General features: G+C 41.5%; 1 protein-coding gene across 2 annotated transcripts in view; it reads right to left on the bottom strand.

The window, feature by feature from the left end:
• Window positions 1-14272, bottom strand: part of LOC119793969 (unconventional myosin-IXAa-like) — a 187950-nt gene that overhangs the window by 157788 nt on the left and 15890 nt on the right. The gene's annotated exons all lie outside the window — the stretch shown is intronic.

The following is a 14272-nucleotide window of genomic DNA, read 5'->3' as shown; positions in this document are numbered from 1 at the left end:
CTGTAAGCCTTATGGACAAAGAATCAATATCAGCCTTTAAAAAAACAAACAAAAAAACAAACTTGTTTTGGTAGATCTCTATTGATCATCTCCAGCTATGTGGCTAAATGGCTGGATTTTCCACATACAGAATGGTACAAAAATATATCACCATGCCTTTAAAAGGTAGTCACAGATCTGGATGTTCACGTCCCATATTACTGTAGGCAGGGATGAAGGTGGGAATGGGGCTTAGTTTAAGGTGAGGTATGTAGCTGTAATGGTCAGGTTTAGGGTGAGGAATGAAAATGAATAGAAATCAATGGAAGGTCCTCAGTAAACCTGTAAAACATGGGTGTATATCTGTGTTAGGGTGGAGGGGCTGAATGTCCCTTCGCCATCCTTTTAACTGACATCATCTGTTGGGGGGGAGAGTATGACCTCCACCCTTTCCACTGAAACAACACACACACTTTGATAACTGGAGCATCTTAACTATCCACCATTGATATTGATTGAAAACACACACACACGCACTCTCTCCTCCTCTCTATAACCAGAAATTTACTCAGCATCTCTGTTGCCATGGCTACAGAATAAGGAGGATCTTAGAATTTGCCAATCGTGACACATCTGTGCGTTTCTATGTCGATTCCATTAGCAGATTTTACACTAAGATGATTTTCAGGCTCCCTACATGACAGAAACGTAAAAAGAAATAAAACATTTATTGTTTTAGCCTCATTGTTAGCAGCTAACCAACCCTCAGGAGACCGACGACTCCACAGATGAACACTGAGATGTTATTGATCCAAGGCTAGGGCAAAGAAGAAGACTCAACCTCTACTCAGAGCCAACATGACCAACAGAGAGAGACCGTGACAGATGTTAGGCTAGGGGGTTAGTTTATTAAACATCTGTCTCTATTGTTACCAAACTGCAAAACTCTAATTTAAAAATAATTACTAATTTGTTATTTTAGATTAAAAGAACAAAAAAAAATCTGGTGTGATGTGGGTCCATGTCAGCAGCTGAGACTCCGAGTTTTAGCTACTCCTTGGCCTTAATGATCTCCAAACTACTTAAGTTACTTCTGGTGGGTAGAGGAACCAGAGATTTCATTCAAGGGAAAAGTTCTACAGTACAGGTGAAAGGTAAAATTACCTTTAAAGGTAATTAGTAACCTTCTAGTTACTTCGAGTTCCTAGTTACTTATTCACCACACGTTTCTCAACAGTTAAGTGTAGGTAGAGGAAGATTCCACCAGTCACACATCTTGTTTTTGCATACAGACGATGCTCATCAGCCCCACCTTGGCGTGACATTTATTTTAACTTTGACTGTGAACACTGGTGACACAAGAACAAATGTGTCTAGACAAAGCTAAAGCACAATTAAGGGGTGACCAAAATTTGTCTGAATTTAAAAAATATTTCTGATCAGTAAAACCCACCAATAAAGGTTCTCTACAGAGGTTTTCTTTTTTTCATAAATGGAGAGGATTCAAAGTCTGCACTTTTCAGAAACACATGAAGTCAGAGGGAGTTAAACATTTTAGATTTTATCTGTGTTTTTTTTTTATATAAGTGTTTTATCTCTAAAAGGAATCTTTGATGGTATTTTAGGAGAGAGGGAGACTTTCTGCAGATAACAGGAAGGGCGACTGATGCGCCACATCATTTACCTGTTTTACAGTAACTTCTTTACCTCGCAAACACAGCATGATATCAGCTCTGATTCCTGCTCTTCCAGCAGGAAGTTTCAATGTTGCTTTCTGATCTACAGCTGCCATCTACAGCTCTTCAAATGTCAAAGATACAGATAACAAATTTGTCATATTTCCTGTTTATTATGTCTGGATAAGAAAGACAGCATAACTTTCACTAAGCAGACTTTAAAGGGATAGTTCGGTATTTTTGACATGAATCTGTATGGCATCCCGATCACCAGCGGCATGCAATCACACTGACTTACCCCTGGCAGCGTCCTGTGAGCAGAGTTATCGTCCAGTTTTGGTCAAGCCGAAAGTAGTCCTGCAGGTTTTTAGGTACAGCGAAATAAAACGTTTCTCTTCCCAAAACATTATGTGTCCAAAAGAGTGATATTTTCGCATCCCAAAAACATTGTAGTGGAAAAAGTCACACGTCGTTATCAATTGGTCCTATTTTCTCTCTGTTCGTATCAGTGCGCGCCGTCATTCAGACAGCGAGCCCAACAACAGCCATGTCTCCCTCCGCCGCGGAAGGAGAGGTTAGACCTTGAAAAAGAAAAAAAAAAAAAACATGTCTCAACATTGAAATAGACTGCAACCGTGAAGATCCAGGCTTTTGTGACATCTGCCAGGTGAACTGTTTGAAATCGGAGCACGTCAGGCTTGAGTGCACAGCCAGCAAACAACACGGCAGGTGAAGCAATTGTTCGACCAGAAAGCTTCCCCTCTCTGCGGGACCAACGTCAAGGCTCCAGGTCAACCTCCTGCCACGCCTTTGCCACAAAATTAGGTCAGCGGCTTATACAAGGGTTGTTTCATAAATAAACGCATGTGGGGTTTGTTGGCTTGGTTTCTACCGGTAAATATATACAACAGTTTGTTAAAAGCCGGTTTAAAAGTTGGCAATAGTCATCTCAAGCAGAACAACACACAACTAAAGAAAATAAAGACAATAAAAGAATGCTTCTAAACAATTAGGCATTTGACAATAGGTGGAAAGGATGGTGAACTTCAGGGTGTGTTCAGCATCATGGAGGGGCTCTACAAGTGTTAGAGCTGTATATGCCCCCCCCCCTCTCTGTTCGAAGCTTTTATTGTCTTTGGTTACGATTTAACCCAGGAAGGTTAGAAGTGGTCAAAATCATCTATCCAGTAGGGGGGCCTAACCAAAGGCTTAACTCCTCCTTTATGACAAAGACATAAATAAACTAATAAAGCGCTAGAAGTAGTCAAACAGTGGTAGGAGAAGCTAGATCTTTCTGTGTATCGGCTGCCACCATCCTCAGGTCAAAACTTTCCTCTCTTAAAACTGTAGACGATATAATCCAGCAGCTTAGTGTGTCTTCGTAGCCTTTTGAAATGAGCAAGCTAAAAAAGAATGTTAGTCCTTTGTTAGCCTAAGTCTATCTAACATGTGTGCGTTCCTTCCCTCAATGAAGAGTGCAAACCAGGCTGATCCCTGCAACAGTGCCATCTAGAGCTGCTCAATTTATCCCCCAAAAATGTAGAGTGTATGGTTGCAAACCAAACAGCCCTACCACCGAGGCCAGGCTGGGCTGTGAACATAGAGCTTTAAAGGAATAGCAGCCATGAGGCCCCAGAGGGGCTGCAAAAACTCAATCTGTTGGCATTACAGCTATTAGCCATGCACTCCTAAAAGGCACGTCCATCATTAAAGGTCTCTTACATGGCATGTGGACATAAATGGGTGGAAGCAGGTGGACTACATGGAACAACTACAAAAGTTATCAAACAACCCCTAAATAAACAATAGCCAGATTGAAAAATGGTCCAGGGACCTTCTTCGAGCATTAATGAAGTCAATAAAAACTTGCGGAGCCTCGAGAAGATTAGAGAGAAACGATCCCTAAACATTTTGCCACAGCTACAATGGAAGGGTTTAGTCCTCAGGGGCCACACTGTCCTGCATGTTTAAGATGTTCCCTGCTTTAAAGGAGAAGTTCGGTTTTTTACACTTTAAGCCCATTTTCTGTAGTGTCTAGGATTAAATCGAATGATCAACACCAAAATTTTGACAATTGGTCCTGTCTCTGCTTTTTGGCTCATGCAGAATCACCCCCTGGCTGCTTTAGAATGGCTTTCATAGAGCATGTCCGATAATGTCCTTAAAACAACCTTAAACGTTCTTTTTTTAAAATATGCTACTCACCGTGTCGTCAGCGCTGTTCAATGACGTTCCAAAAAAGTTTTGTGAAGAAAAAACGTTCCTGTAGTGTTTTATTTAGCATTTTGTAAATCCCATTGAGTTCTGTAGGAATAGTCAATATTCCGCTGCCACCGGAAACGGAAATGGAGCCTGTTTACACAGTTGTAGTCTTTTCGCTTCACTCTGTGTACTCCGACGTCGAGAATCAAGAATCCACCTTTCGTATTCCATTTTCAGAGTTTTTTTAAGTGTTTAACAGAGACGTTAGCACCTCAACGTCGGAGTACACAGAGTGAAGCGAAAAGACTTCAACTGTGTAAACAGGCCCCATTTCCGTTTCCGGTGGCAGCGGAATATTGACTATTCCTACAGAACTCAATGGGATTTACAAAATGCTAAATAAAACACTACAGGAACGTTTTTTCTTTACGAAACTTTTTTTGGAACGTCATTGAACAGCGCTGACGACCCGGTGAGTAGCATATTTAAAAAAAAAGAACGTTTAAGGTTGTTTTAAGGACATTATCGGACATGCTCTATGCAAGCCATTCTAAAGCAGCCAGGTGGTGATTCTAAATGAGCCAAAAAGCAGAGACAGGAGCAATTGTCAAACTTTTGGTGTCGATCATTCGATTTCATCCTGGACACTACAGAAAATGGGCTTAAAGTGTAAAAAAACGAACTTCTCCTTTAAACACAACTGATACAGATGACTGCAATTCAGCTCATGCCTGTTAATCAGCATTAGTGGAAACAGGGTAAGCACAAAAACTGGACAAGTTTACAACATTCAGGACATCGGCCATCAAGGAGTCGGATTCCTGGCAGAACGGCTTAGAATAAGAGTCTGTGGCATGACCTAAAACTGCACGCAAACCAACAGATTAAAACATCAATTAAATTCAAGTTTAAGTGTCAGTTACAAGCTAGTAGAGGCACACAAAGAGATACGCATTGATGACCTATTTTGTTTCAGTTCTTCCATTACACATTTTTGCACCATTTTGTGACGAAATGGGAAAACATAATATCAGAAAAAATAAAAATAAATAACAAATAAAAAATAAATAATAATAAAAATACCATTGGAGCACCACATCACAAAAACATCTAAAAAAAAATAAAACTTAAGAGACAAATCCTGGACGCTGACTTTCATGAGTTTTACAAAAATCAGACCATGTTAAAGAAACAAAGGCATGATGCAGGGACACCAGAGATCCAAAGGAAAAATGGAGGCTCCAGGGGCCGATTGCTGTCAAAATTAATCATGAATTAGCGGGGTGGAAAATCAAAGACGTTCATCTGGCAGGAAGGGGAACGGTCATCCTCTCAAGGATCACCCCCCCCCCCCATCAGTATAAAATGGATCCAGTTAAAGTAAAAGTCTGCTCATGTTCAGAACTCAAACTTCTGAAAGTATTTTCAATATCAAATTATTACATACTGGTGAATAAATAATTAGTGTTTTTAATTCAGAGTAATTTTCATGTGAATGTGCTTTACTGGAGGCATCCATGTTTGTCAAAGAACACTACTGCCACCTACTGGTTTGTGACGTCACAGTGCGGTATCGGCTGTTGATCAAGTCCCAGTGCTGTATCTGGTGTTTGTCACAACGCGCTATTATCCAAGTCATCTTGAAAACATTCTTCTTCCGAATGTTGGCTACATATTACGTGTTTTTTCTCTGGCCAGAAGTTCGATGGCAAATCCTCCCTCTTCAAGTTGGCGATCCAACGACCAACCCGTCCGTGGAGGATCAGGAATCAGAAAGTGAAAAAACTCTTCCCCTCTTTTAGATATAAAGATCCACTGTTCATTCCTTGCTGATCAGACTTCTCCTTTAAAAACATATCCAGCCCATTTAAAAAGTCAACAGATGTCTGGTGAATGAGCCATTTCCAGAACTGGAGGAGTTTAGTATTACTGTTGTCCTGGCCTTTCCTGAAAAGAATGAAATATTTCCAACTCCCTTTCATTGAAGCTTAACATGTGTGAGCCTGGACAAATGCTGGCCACAGGCGGGTTTACTGTCCAGGTGGACCAGATCTTAGCACAGACCGGGAAAGGAATGCCAGGAGCAGTATGTTCTGCAACCATACTCAGAGGAACCCAGAGAACAGGTTTTCAGTCCATTTTCTGCATCTTTGAGTCAACTAAATATTAAACCGCCAAGACACCTGAGAGCCATGAACTGAGAGGATGACCTGCAGGCCATCCGCATGCTGTGCAGCTCCAAGTAGGTCATACAGACATTGATGTGTACGGAAACAGCAGCAGCAGCTCAAGGTAAAATAATGATAAACTGGTCTGAAAGCTGCATAGCTTGGTTTACTTTCCATTATGGCATAACAACTTCAGAAATATCTCCACTTCACAGTGGGCGGAGCCAAAAGAAAGGGCTCATTGATATCCACCGACCGCATCTACATTCTTTTCTTCTATCAGCCGATTGGTTCAAGCGTTCACCGATTCATTAGTGTATTTAGCCGATTCATTAGTCTATTTAGCCGATCACATTAAGCGCATGCTTTGCTGTTCCCTCCATTTGCCATCCATTGTTTACATTTTCTATTAATCGTTATGAATTGTTTATTTCGTTTTAAATTGAGACCGTATAATATTTGCTATCATTGTACATTTTATCACGCAAATGGAGGAAAAAAATGAATATATTGGCTGTAAGAATTTGCCCTATGTAATTTGAATTATGCCAAAATAATAATGGGTATAAGCCTTTGAAAAAAAACAAAAAACATTTCGGTTAATCTCTTATTGATACCATCATGTAAACATGCATCGCACCACATAAGTCATTTTCAAATGGAACGTACTATTTTATATTTTAGTGAATCAACTCTAAACTTCCAACAATTAGTTCTTAATTATTCACGTCAATGTACCAACATTAACAATGACAAAAGTAGAACTCATGATCGTTTTCTAGCAGTCTTACATATACATAGATATAAAGAGCTGTTCAATCCATTAAATCTGAGCAATATGCAGAACAATAAAGGATTCATGCAGACAGCATGTGAGGGTTTAATGGAAATCTTCAGTGATTTGGTTGAAGTGTATGGATGCTGTGCTTGTTTATTTCCCTGGTGGTAGAGTGTGATTAGTCAACCTGAACTGGTCCATCAGATCAAACAAGATTTCAATCTGGACATTTAGATTAAAAGCTATTGAAGAAAATAGCATAGTCAGACATTTGGACTGTTTTTATCAGTGTCCAAACAATTAAGGCTAAAAAAGCCTCTTTAATAGAGATCCAGATCTACAACAGGAGCTCTCAACCAAAAAAGGACTTTTTAAATCTGCCTGGAAACAGAAACACTTCAAACTTTTTTTTTTTCGTTTTTCCCTGAAAGCAGATTCCCAATGATTATCCTCAGTCTGTACGTTTCCATGGCAACAGGCCTGGCTCAGCCATCCTCTCTGCCCCTCCGAGTCCAATCCTGCACAGATTAGAGAGGACCATGAAACAGAACGGAGCCAAATCCTCTGAGGATTATATCTCAGAAACAGAAACCGTGACAAACTCGCAGCTCAGCATCCGGGCTGGAGTCGAGCTTCCAAATCAGGCCCATGTTTTCCTTTTGGTCGCCTGCTGACCACAGCTTTGCCTTATATAGATGAGCCTCATGCATGATGACATTTTAAAGATCACTCCAAGTTTGCAGCAGCCTCATGCCTCTGCACGGACCCTGAGGGAGGAGACGAGCGCCGTGCAGCGGTGATATCACTGACACTGGATTAGGTCCACTTCATTTAGCACCAGGAACGCCTCCACTAGGCCAGACCCATCTCCCATCTACAGCCTGAGGGCACGAGCCAAGGGACGGACACATACACCGCCGTCATCATTTCCGCCAACTACACTACATCTGCTGGAACGCAAACATGTTAGGATAACACAAAAGATGAAGGAGTAAGCCTGTGATAACATCCTCATCAATAAACCATGTTTGCATGCGAGTGTGAAATGATGAGGAAGTCCGTGTTACTGCGTGGCAGAGATGGAGGAAACATTTTCACAAGGAGCTCCTCCATCAACCAAAGACACAGCAGGAGGCGAAGACAAACAGATGCAGTCGGCTAAATATTCACTCATCTGAGTGGCTTTTATTTTCTGCACAAGCTTCTCAAAGTAAGGTACAGGAAGCAATGAGTTCTTTAAACTCCCTTTTAAGATCTACCACAAAGCACTCACCGCATTCAATACACACACCTCACGGATACAGAACAGTGCGTCATCCTCAGAGCCGTAGAGGGAGCTGCAAAAGAAAACGTAACCGAAGCGTCAGACCTGCAGCAGACCATCAAGATAAGCTTTTAACCTGTGCAGCTGACTGATGCGTCCACATTTAAAACTGTACACACAGCGCTCTGCAAGGAAACATCTGTCAGAAAAACTCTGCAAGATGTCAGCTTCAACTCCACCATGTAAAATCCTGAAGGATTCCTTAAAACTTCACCACTTTTTGATGTTTCATTTTATCTCATGCAGCTGTTTTTAATACAGTGAGTCCCAAAGGTAAATAACCCCCAGAAGTTTGGGGTATTTGGTTTGTTTATTTCTTTTAGATGTAATTTCATTAGATTTCTACGTCACAGAGCAACATAACTTAACTTTGAAGCAATCGTATATAAAATAATTCAAATTCATGCCACAAAATCATAAAAATGTGGCACAAATTTAAATCAATCTGCAATCCTCTTAATGAGCATTTCCACCAGCTTATACATTCGGATTTAGAGAATATCTGAAGTTCGGCCATCTTGGATGGAGAATGTCTTAACATCAATTTTCAAGCCCTGACAAGTTCCATATCAGATTAAGGTCTGAACTTTGACTAGACCACTCTAACATGTGAACATGCCTTCCCCTAACCCCTCCCATTGCAGCTCCAGCTGGCTGTTTTAGAGACAAACATCCTGGTAGAGGGTAAAGCCTCATCCCTGTCTCTAGTCCTTTGCAGCTTCCAACAGCTTATCATCCAGTCCGACCAGTTTTCCCAGCAGAGACGCTTCTCTGCAGCCGCCAACCGTGCGGATTTTTGCGGCACAGCGAATTTTAAACAGGAATTCTTATAGCATTCTCTCAACATCAGCTTTGGTTTTTACTGCTGTTCTACTGAGGCCAGATTTAGGGAGAGCTGACCTTTGTTTGATGAAGAGAGATGGTCTGCTGGATGAAATTGGACTAAATAAGAAAAGACCCAGAGCTAAGAATACTTTTAAAAGGCAGGTTTGCATTTCTATTAACCCATGCCGCCAGGCAGCCTGTCACCTTTAACATTTCCATCAGTCTGACCAACATGAAGGCTCATTAAATTTCATCCCTTCACCAAACATCATGAAAACAAAAGGCCCATCTAATCACCAGCGCACACAGTTCAGAAGGCGATCCAGACATGCAGCACAGACGCAGTCTCCCCTCCCCCACACCCCCACCCATCCAGCCACCAAATCCGGTTAGAGATCACTGGTCCGCTGGCTGATTGTTTTCCCTCTGGCAGCAGATGCTCCGCCTCCTTTCTCTGTCCACAGGCCTAATCAGCTGTCAGCGGGCACGCGCCAAGGGACCCAAGGGTCAGCAAATTTAAACTGGTCCCTCTTGGCGACCGCATCCAGGTTCCCTGGGTAAGACTCACTCAGTGGGAGCAGAGACACCTTCTTCTCCGTAGACGTGTTGGCTTTCGGTTGCATTGCCGCAAAGGTTCTCAAAAAAGAAACACCCCATTTTCACAGGAAGTAACAGTTTTATCTATAGACATTACATGTACTGGTTTTACACCAGAGCCATCAGAACTGGAGTTATTTTTTAATATTACAAACAGACGACCTTTAAGACTCAAAACATTCAACCAGTAAGGGAAGGTTTACGCTTTCAAACAGCTATAAAAGGGACAACCTCGAACATTTCAATTACACATGAGATACAGCAGGAAGAAATAACCCATCCAACAAATTTCTAAACCCTTACAAAGGACAACGCCCACTTTTCTCTTTTTACTTTCCAAAACCCCTTAAGACAAGGCTTTAGTGCTTCTATATTAACTTTCCCATGTATCTATTTTTTTAAACAAATACCTCTAGTATTACAGGACATTAAAAACACATAAGACACATCTTATCATCTCTGTCCGACATCGCAGAGTAAAGTGCATCATTGTTGCTCCACCACCGATGGCTGGCATCCAGGAAACTAGAGTCATTTCCTTCTTATGTCGGTTTTCTGGATATTTTCAGGTGTTTCCAATTTCCATGCATAATGGAGTTCATAGCAGTAGTCAATTTTATCATCTCTATGGTTGATGCACAGTTAGCTTTACAAATTGCTACAAACACAGTTGACATGCAATGTAAGTAATAAGAAGGAGTCGTACAATGGAAATACTCCTCATTTGATAAGAATCCTTTTTATGAGGTGAACAAAAATGCGTTTACACATTTTGGCATAATTTGGCTAAATTCTTTCAAAATGACCCACCCTGCTGTAAGCATCTTTGCTCTGATACGATACGTTTGACGATACTTGGTTCACAATACGATATCACAAAAATGTTCTTTTTGATAAAGCTTATAGTTAGAGTGGCTCAGGCTATCCTGAGCTATCTCTATAGTTATGCTGCTATAGGCTTAGACTGCCGGAGGACATAGGGACCCCCATTTCATCATTCTGCTTCATTCTCTCTCTAATCTCCCACTCTGCAGAATCTGTTAGTTCAATCTCTAACATTATGCTCTCTGCTTTTTCCCATTGTATCTTTGCCTCGTCTGTTCCCGTGTGACACCATCGTGGAGAGGAATATCAGCTGTGCTGCTGCCATAAATACCTTTGTTTATATATGTTGGAAATCTGCCTGTTTTTCAGTGTAATAACATTTCTCTGACTGCAACTTGCTGGATGTGTTCTCTTCATCCTCTGACATGGGAGCTGGCATGGAGCTCGTCTGCCTGGCTGTGTGTTTCCTGGACGGGGCTGCCTTTTGTATCTATGCTTCTTTTTCTATGTCTGCTTCTGTCTCCTTGAACCCCAGTAGGCCTCAGCAGATGGCCGCTCGCACTGAGCCTGGTTCTCCTGGAGGTTTCTCTTCTGTTTTCCTCTCCACTGTCACTATAAGTATGCTTAGTATGAGGGATTGCTGAAGAGTCAATGAGTCGATGCAATCGACTGGTTTTCCTTAGATAGAAAACTTTTAATCAATTTGACTGGATGATCTGGTGAACTGTTTCTGTAAAGTGCCTTAAGATGACATGTGTTGTGAAATAAATCTATATAAATAAACTGAATTTAAAGGTCTGTCATGTTAGCAAAGTTTAAACACCTGAGTCAAAGCAAGGTTTGAAAATTGGATTGTTTGATTGCTGTGAGTTGAGGGTGGTGAGCATAAGCGTCGTTAGACCTATTTAAGGGTGGCTTCAGTCACCCTTTCTTTGGCATTAGCCACCCTATAATTATTTTGCGATTTAAAAAAAAAAATTTTTTTTTTCTGTATTTATTTTTTCCTCATATTTTCCCAAAACAAATGCAGTAAAGCACCGAATAAAAGCCATAAAGAAGACAAGTTAATCTGAACAATCATAGGCGTAACTTCCTTAAGGACTGGTGTGGACATGTCCCCACCAATATTTTGTACACGTATTTTGCTTTCGGTGCTGTGTATATCTGATTAAAACCCCATTCATGCCGCTCCTCAGAAAGAAAATAAAAAAAAGTTCTCCCCGCTGCTCACCGTCTACAAACCCCGACAAAAAACTCAGAAAAAAGAATCTGTTGCCTCTCGCTTTCTCCCCATCACCCCCCTCCGCCCTCTCCCCGTAACATTTGAATTGAAGATATCCGCGGGTGACGGGTCGGGTTCGGTAGTCATCCTAACGGGTTCGGGCGGGTGCGGGTTGGTAAAACTCGACCCGTGCAGGTCTCTAAGCTACACTACATTCAGTATCGTTGCCATAGAAACAGACAACAGCGCCAATATATCAGAATTATACTAAAACACACGCAAATAATTTCCCACATAAAAAACAGGACTTTCAGTCCATTACAGTTTTCCGTTTTTAGAGGGTTGTTTATTTTGCGTTTATTAAGCAGTGATTGATTAATTTAAACACCTGCTCTACTGATGCTCTATCGGAGTTGGTGTTTAGGTTGAACATAAAGAACAACTTTTATTTGAAGCTTCTTGTAGCTACTGTTTTAATCCCGGCTTCACTTAAAACTTTTTCCTGACTTTGATAGTGTTGCCATTCAGTAGCAAGCACTGCGCCCCTTTTTCTTTTATATGTACATGTACATTTAAGATTTAGCAAGTTATGTTGACAACTCATGAGCAAGCTGCTTTTTGCAATCTAGCAGGAAGGTAAGGATAGGATCTTGCAGGTGTGACGTCACTCTACAGGGGGTCCAAAGATAAAAGATTTAAACAATTTTGGCATTGGAATTTCAGTTTTAAGGGAGTTAGAAAGTTCACTTAGTAAAAGTGCAAATAATAAATCTGATTACCGATTACTTTTAAGCTGGTTGAACATACTGCGACAGACTGGTGACCTGTCCAGGGTGATCCCACCTCTCACCCAGAACGTGGCTAGAGATATGCACCAGCACCTCCTGATCCCACTGAGGGATAAGGTTAAAGAAAATGGATGGTTGAACATAGTCCGCTCTCCCAGATTCTATCAAATCAGTATTGATACCCTCAGGGGCGGATTTAGGAAATTTGGGGCCCTAGGCAAAGACAGGCAGGGGGCCCCCTGAGAAGAAAACCTATAAAACAGACCCATTCTACAGATAGAGAAATGTTAATAGAATAGACATCCATTATTTGTTCTAGGTTTTGTCCCTCTCTTCTTGTCCCTTTTTCCTCTCTATTTATCAGCGTTCTGATGGCATTTTAGCCAAAGGATTTTTATCAAAAACATAATTAATGTGCACAAATAAGGATTAGTTGTATTAACCATACATGGAAACAAAGTTTTATGGGGCCCCCAGGAACTTGGGGCCCTGGGCAACTGCCTAGTATTGCCTAATGGTAAATCCCCCCCTGGATACCCTGCTGGTGGATGTTCTTGACAGAAAGACGGAGTTGCTTAATCATATTCTGCTTAAGGTCCCATAAGATCTTGTCCGAGTCCTGGTTTAAAAGTAAATTAATTTTAAAAAGTGACCCAAAATTGACTGTCAATAAATGTTCTACAAAATTGATATATTTATTTGATTTCTTTGATTTGTACTGTCTGTTTAGATTTATGTGATATTTTTTGCACAAAATATATAAGTGAATATTGTAACAGTTATGTTTTCAACTGTAAGCATTAAATTGATAAATGTTATTCGCATTTTTTTGGCTTTATCCTTTCCAACAAAAAAAAAAAAGGCGTCGCGCAGGTAGCTCCCTTTCCTTATGAGCCGTCCCCACCAACTTTCAACACAAAGTTACACCCTTGTCTTAGACAACGCCTTAGCAGGTGCACTGAAAAAATTCGGCGCGCGCTGTGCGCGCGCATTATCTTCTAGGGGCTGAGCCACCCTTGTCTCTTAAACCTAGAGACGCCCCTGGTGGTGAGTGTATCACGACTCAATCCGCTTCATTTACACCCATGAAGCCTCAGCAGGCCACCTTCTGCAGCCTTCTTCAACAAAACCCGAGCCCACGGTGCTCCACCTGACCTGAGCTTTATGAATCCGCCACACTCACGCTGTTCTGTCACCGTGTCACCATCTCCCAATGGGACCTCCGCTTCGCCGTGACAACAGCCAGCCACAATGCAGCTACTCCACAGCCGCCAGCCAATGGCTGGCTGGCCTGCCTTGGTTCCCCCTAGCCAATGAGGAGCACGCTGTCGGCAGCTCATTTTACACAGCAAGCTTTCTTTTATTGTTCTGGATGAGTCGTTAGTGGAGCTGCTCAGCTCAGCTCATTATGCCGTCTGAGAGCTTTTCATTATAGACACAGGCTGTAAAGTGGACTCCCTGATAGATGGACTACACGTCCCACCATCCATCTTCACTTCCCTCCGCCTAAAACATGCCCCATACATTCAGTTACAGCAGTAATAATGTCCATTTAGGGTCGGTCTTCTGAGTACTCACAGATTCTTGGTAAATAGTGTCAAATTACCAAATCACAAGTAGTCAAACCTGACAAGCTTCGAGATATAATTGCTGTGCAAAGAGATATTCCTTTCAATAAGTAGTATTTTCAGCTCTTTTGGTTTTATTCAGGTCAGAAAAATGGGTAAAATATGTGATTCTTACAGCAGGTTTGCTCCTAGCAAACAGTCATTTACATATCAAACGGGAAGAAAAAAAAACAGCCGTGACCCAGATGAAGATGCCATATTTCCTCAGGACAATGTGAGGACAACTCAGCGAAGCAACGGTGCACACCTGGGCAGCAGCC

The sequence above is a fragment of the Cyprinodon tularosa genome, unplaced genomic scaffold, assembly GCF_016077235.1.
Source record: "Cyprinodon tularosa strain WSP-4 unplaced genomic scaffold, ASM1607723v1 ctg465, whole genome shotgun sequence".
Classification (NCBI taxonomy): Eukaryota; Metazoa; Chordata; class Actinopteri; order Cyprinodontiformes; family Cyprinodontidae; genus Cyprinodon; species Cyprinodon tularosa.
Note: the sequence above shows the minus strand (reverse complement) of the source record. Positions and strands in the feature narration are given on the sequence as shown.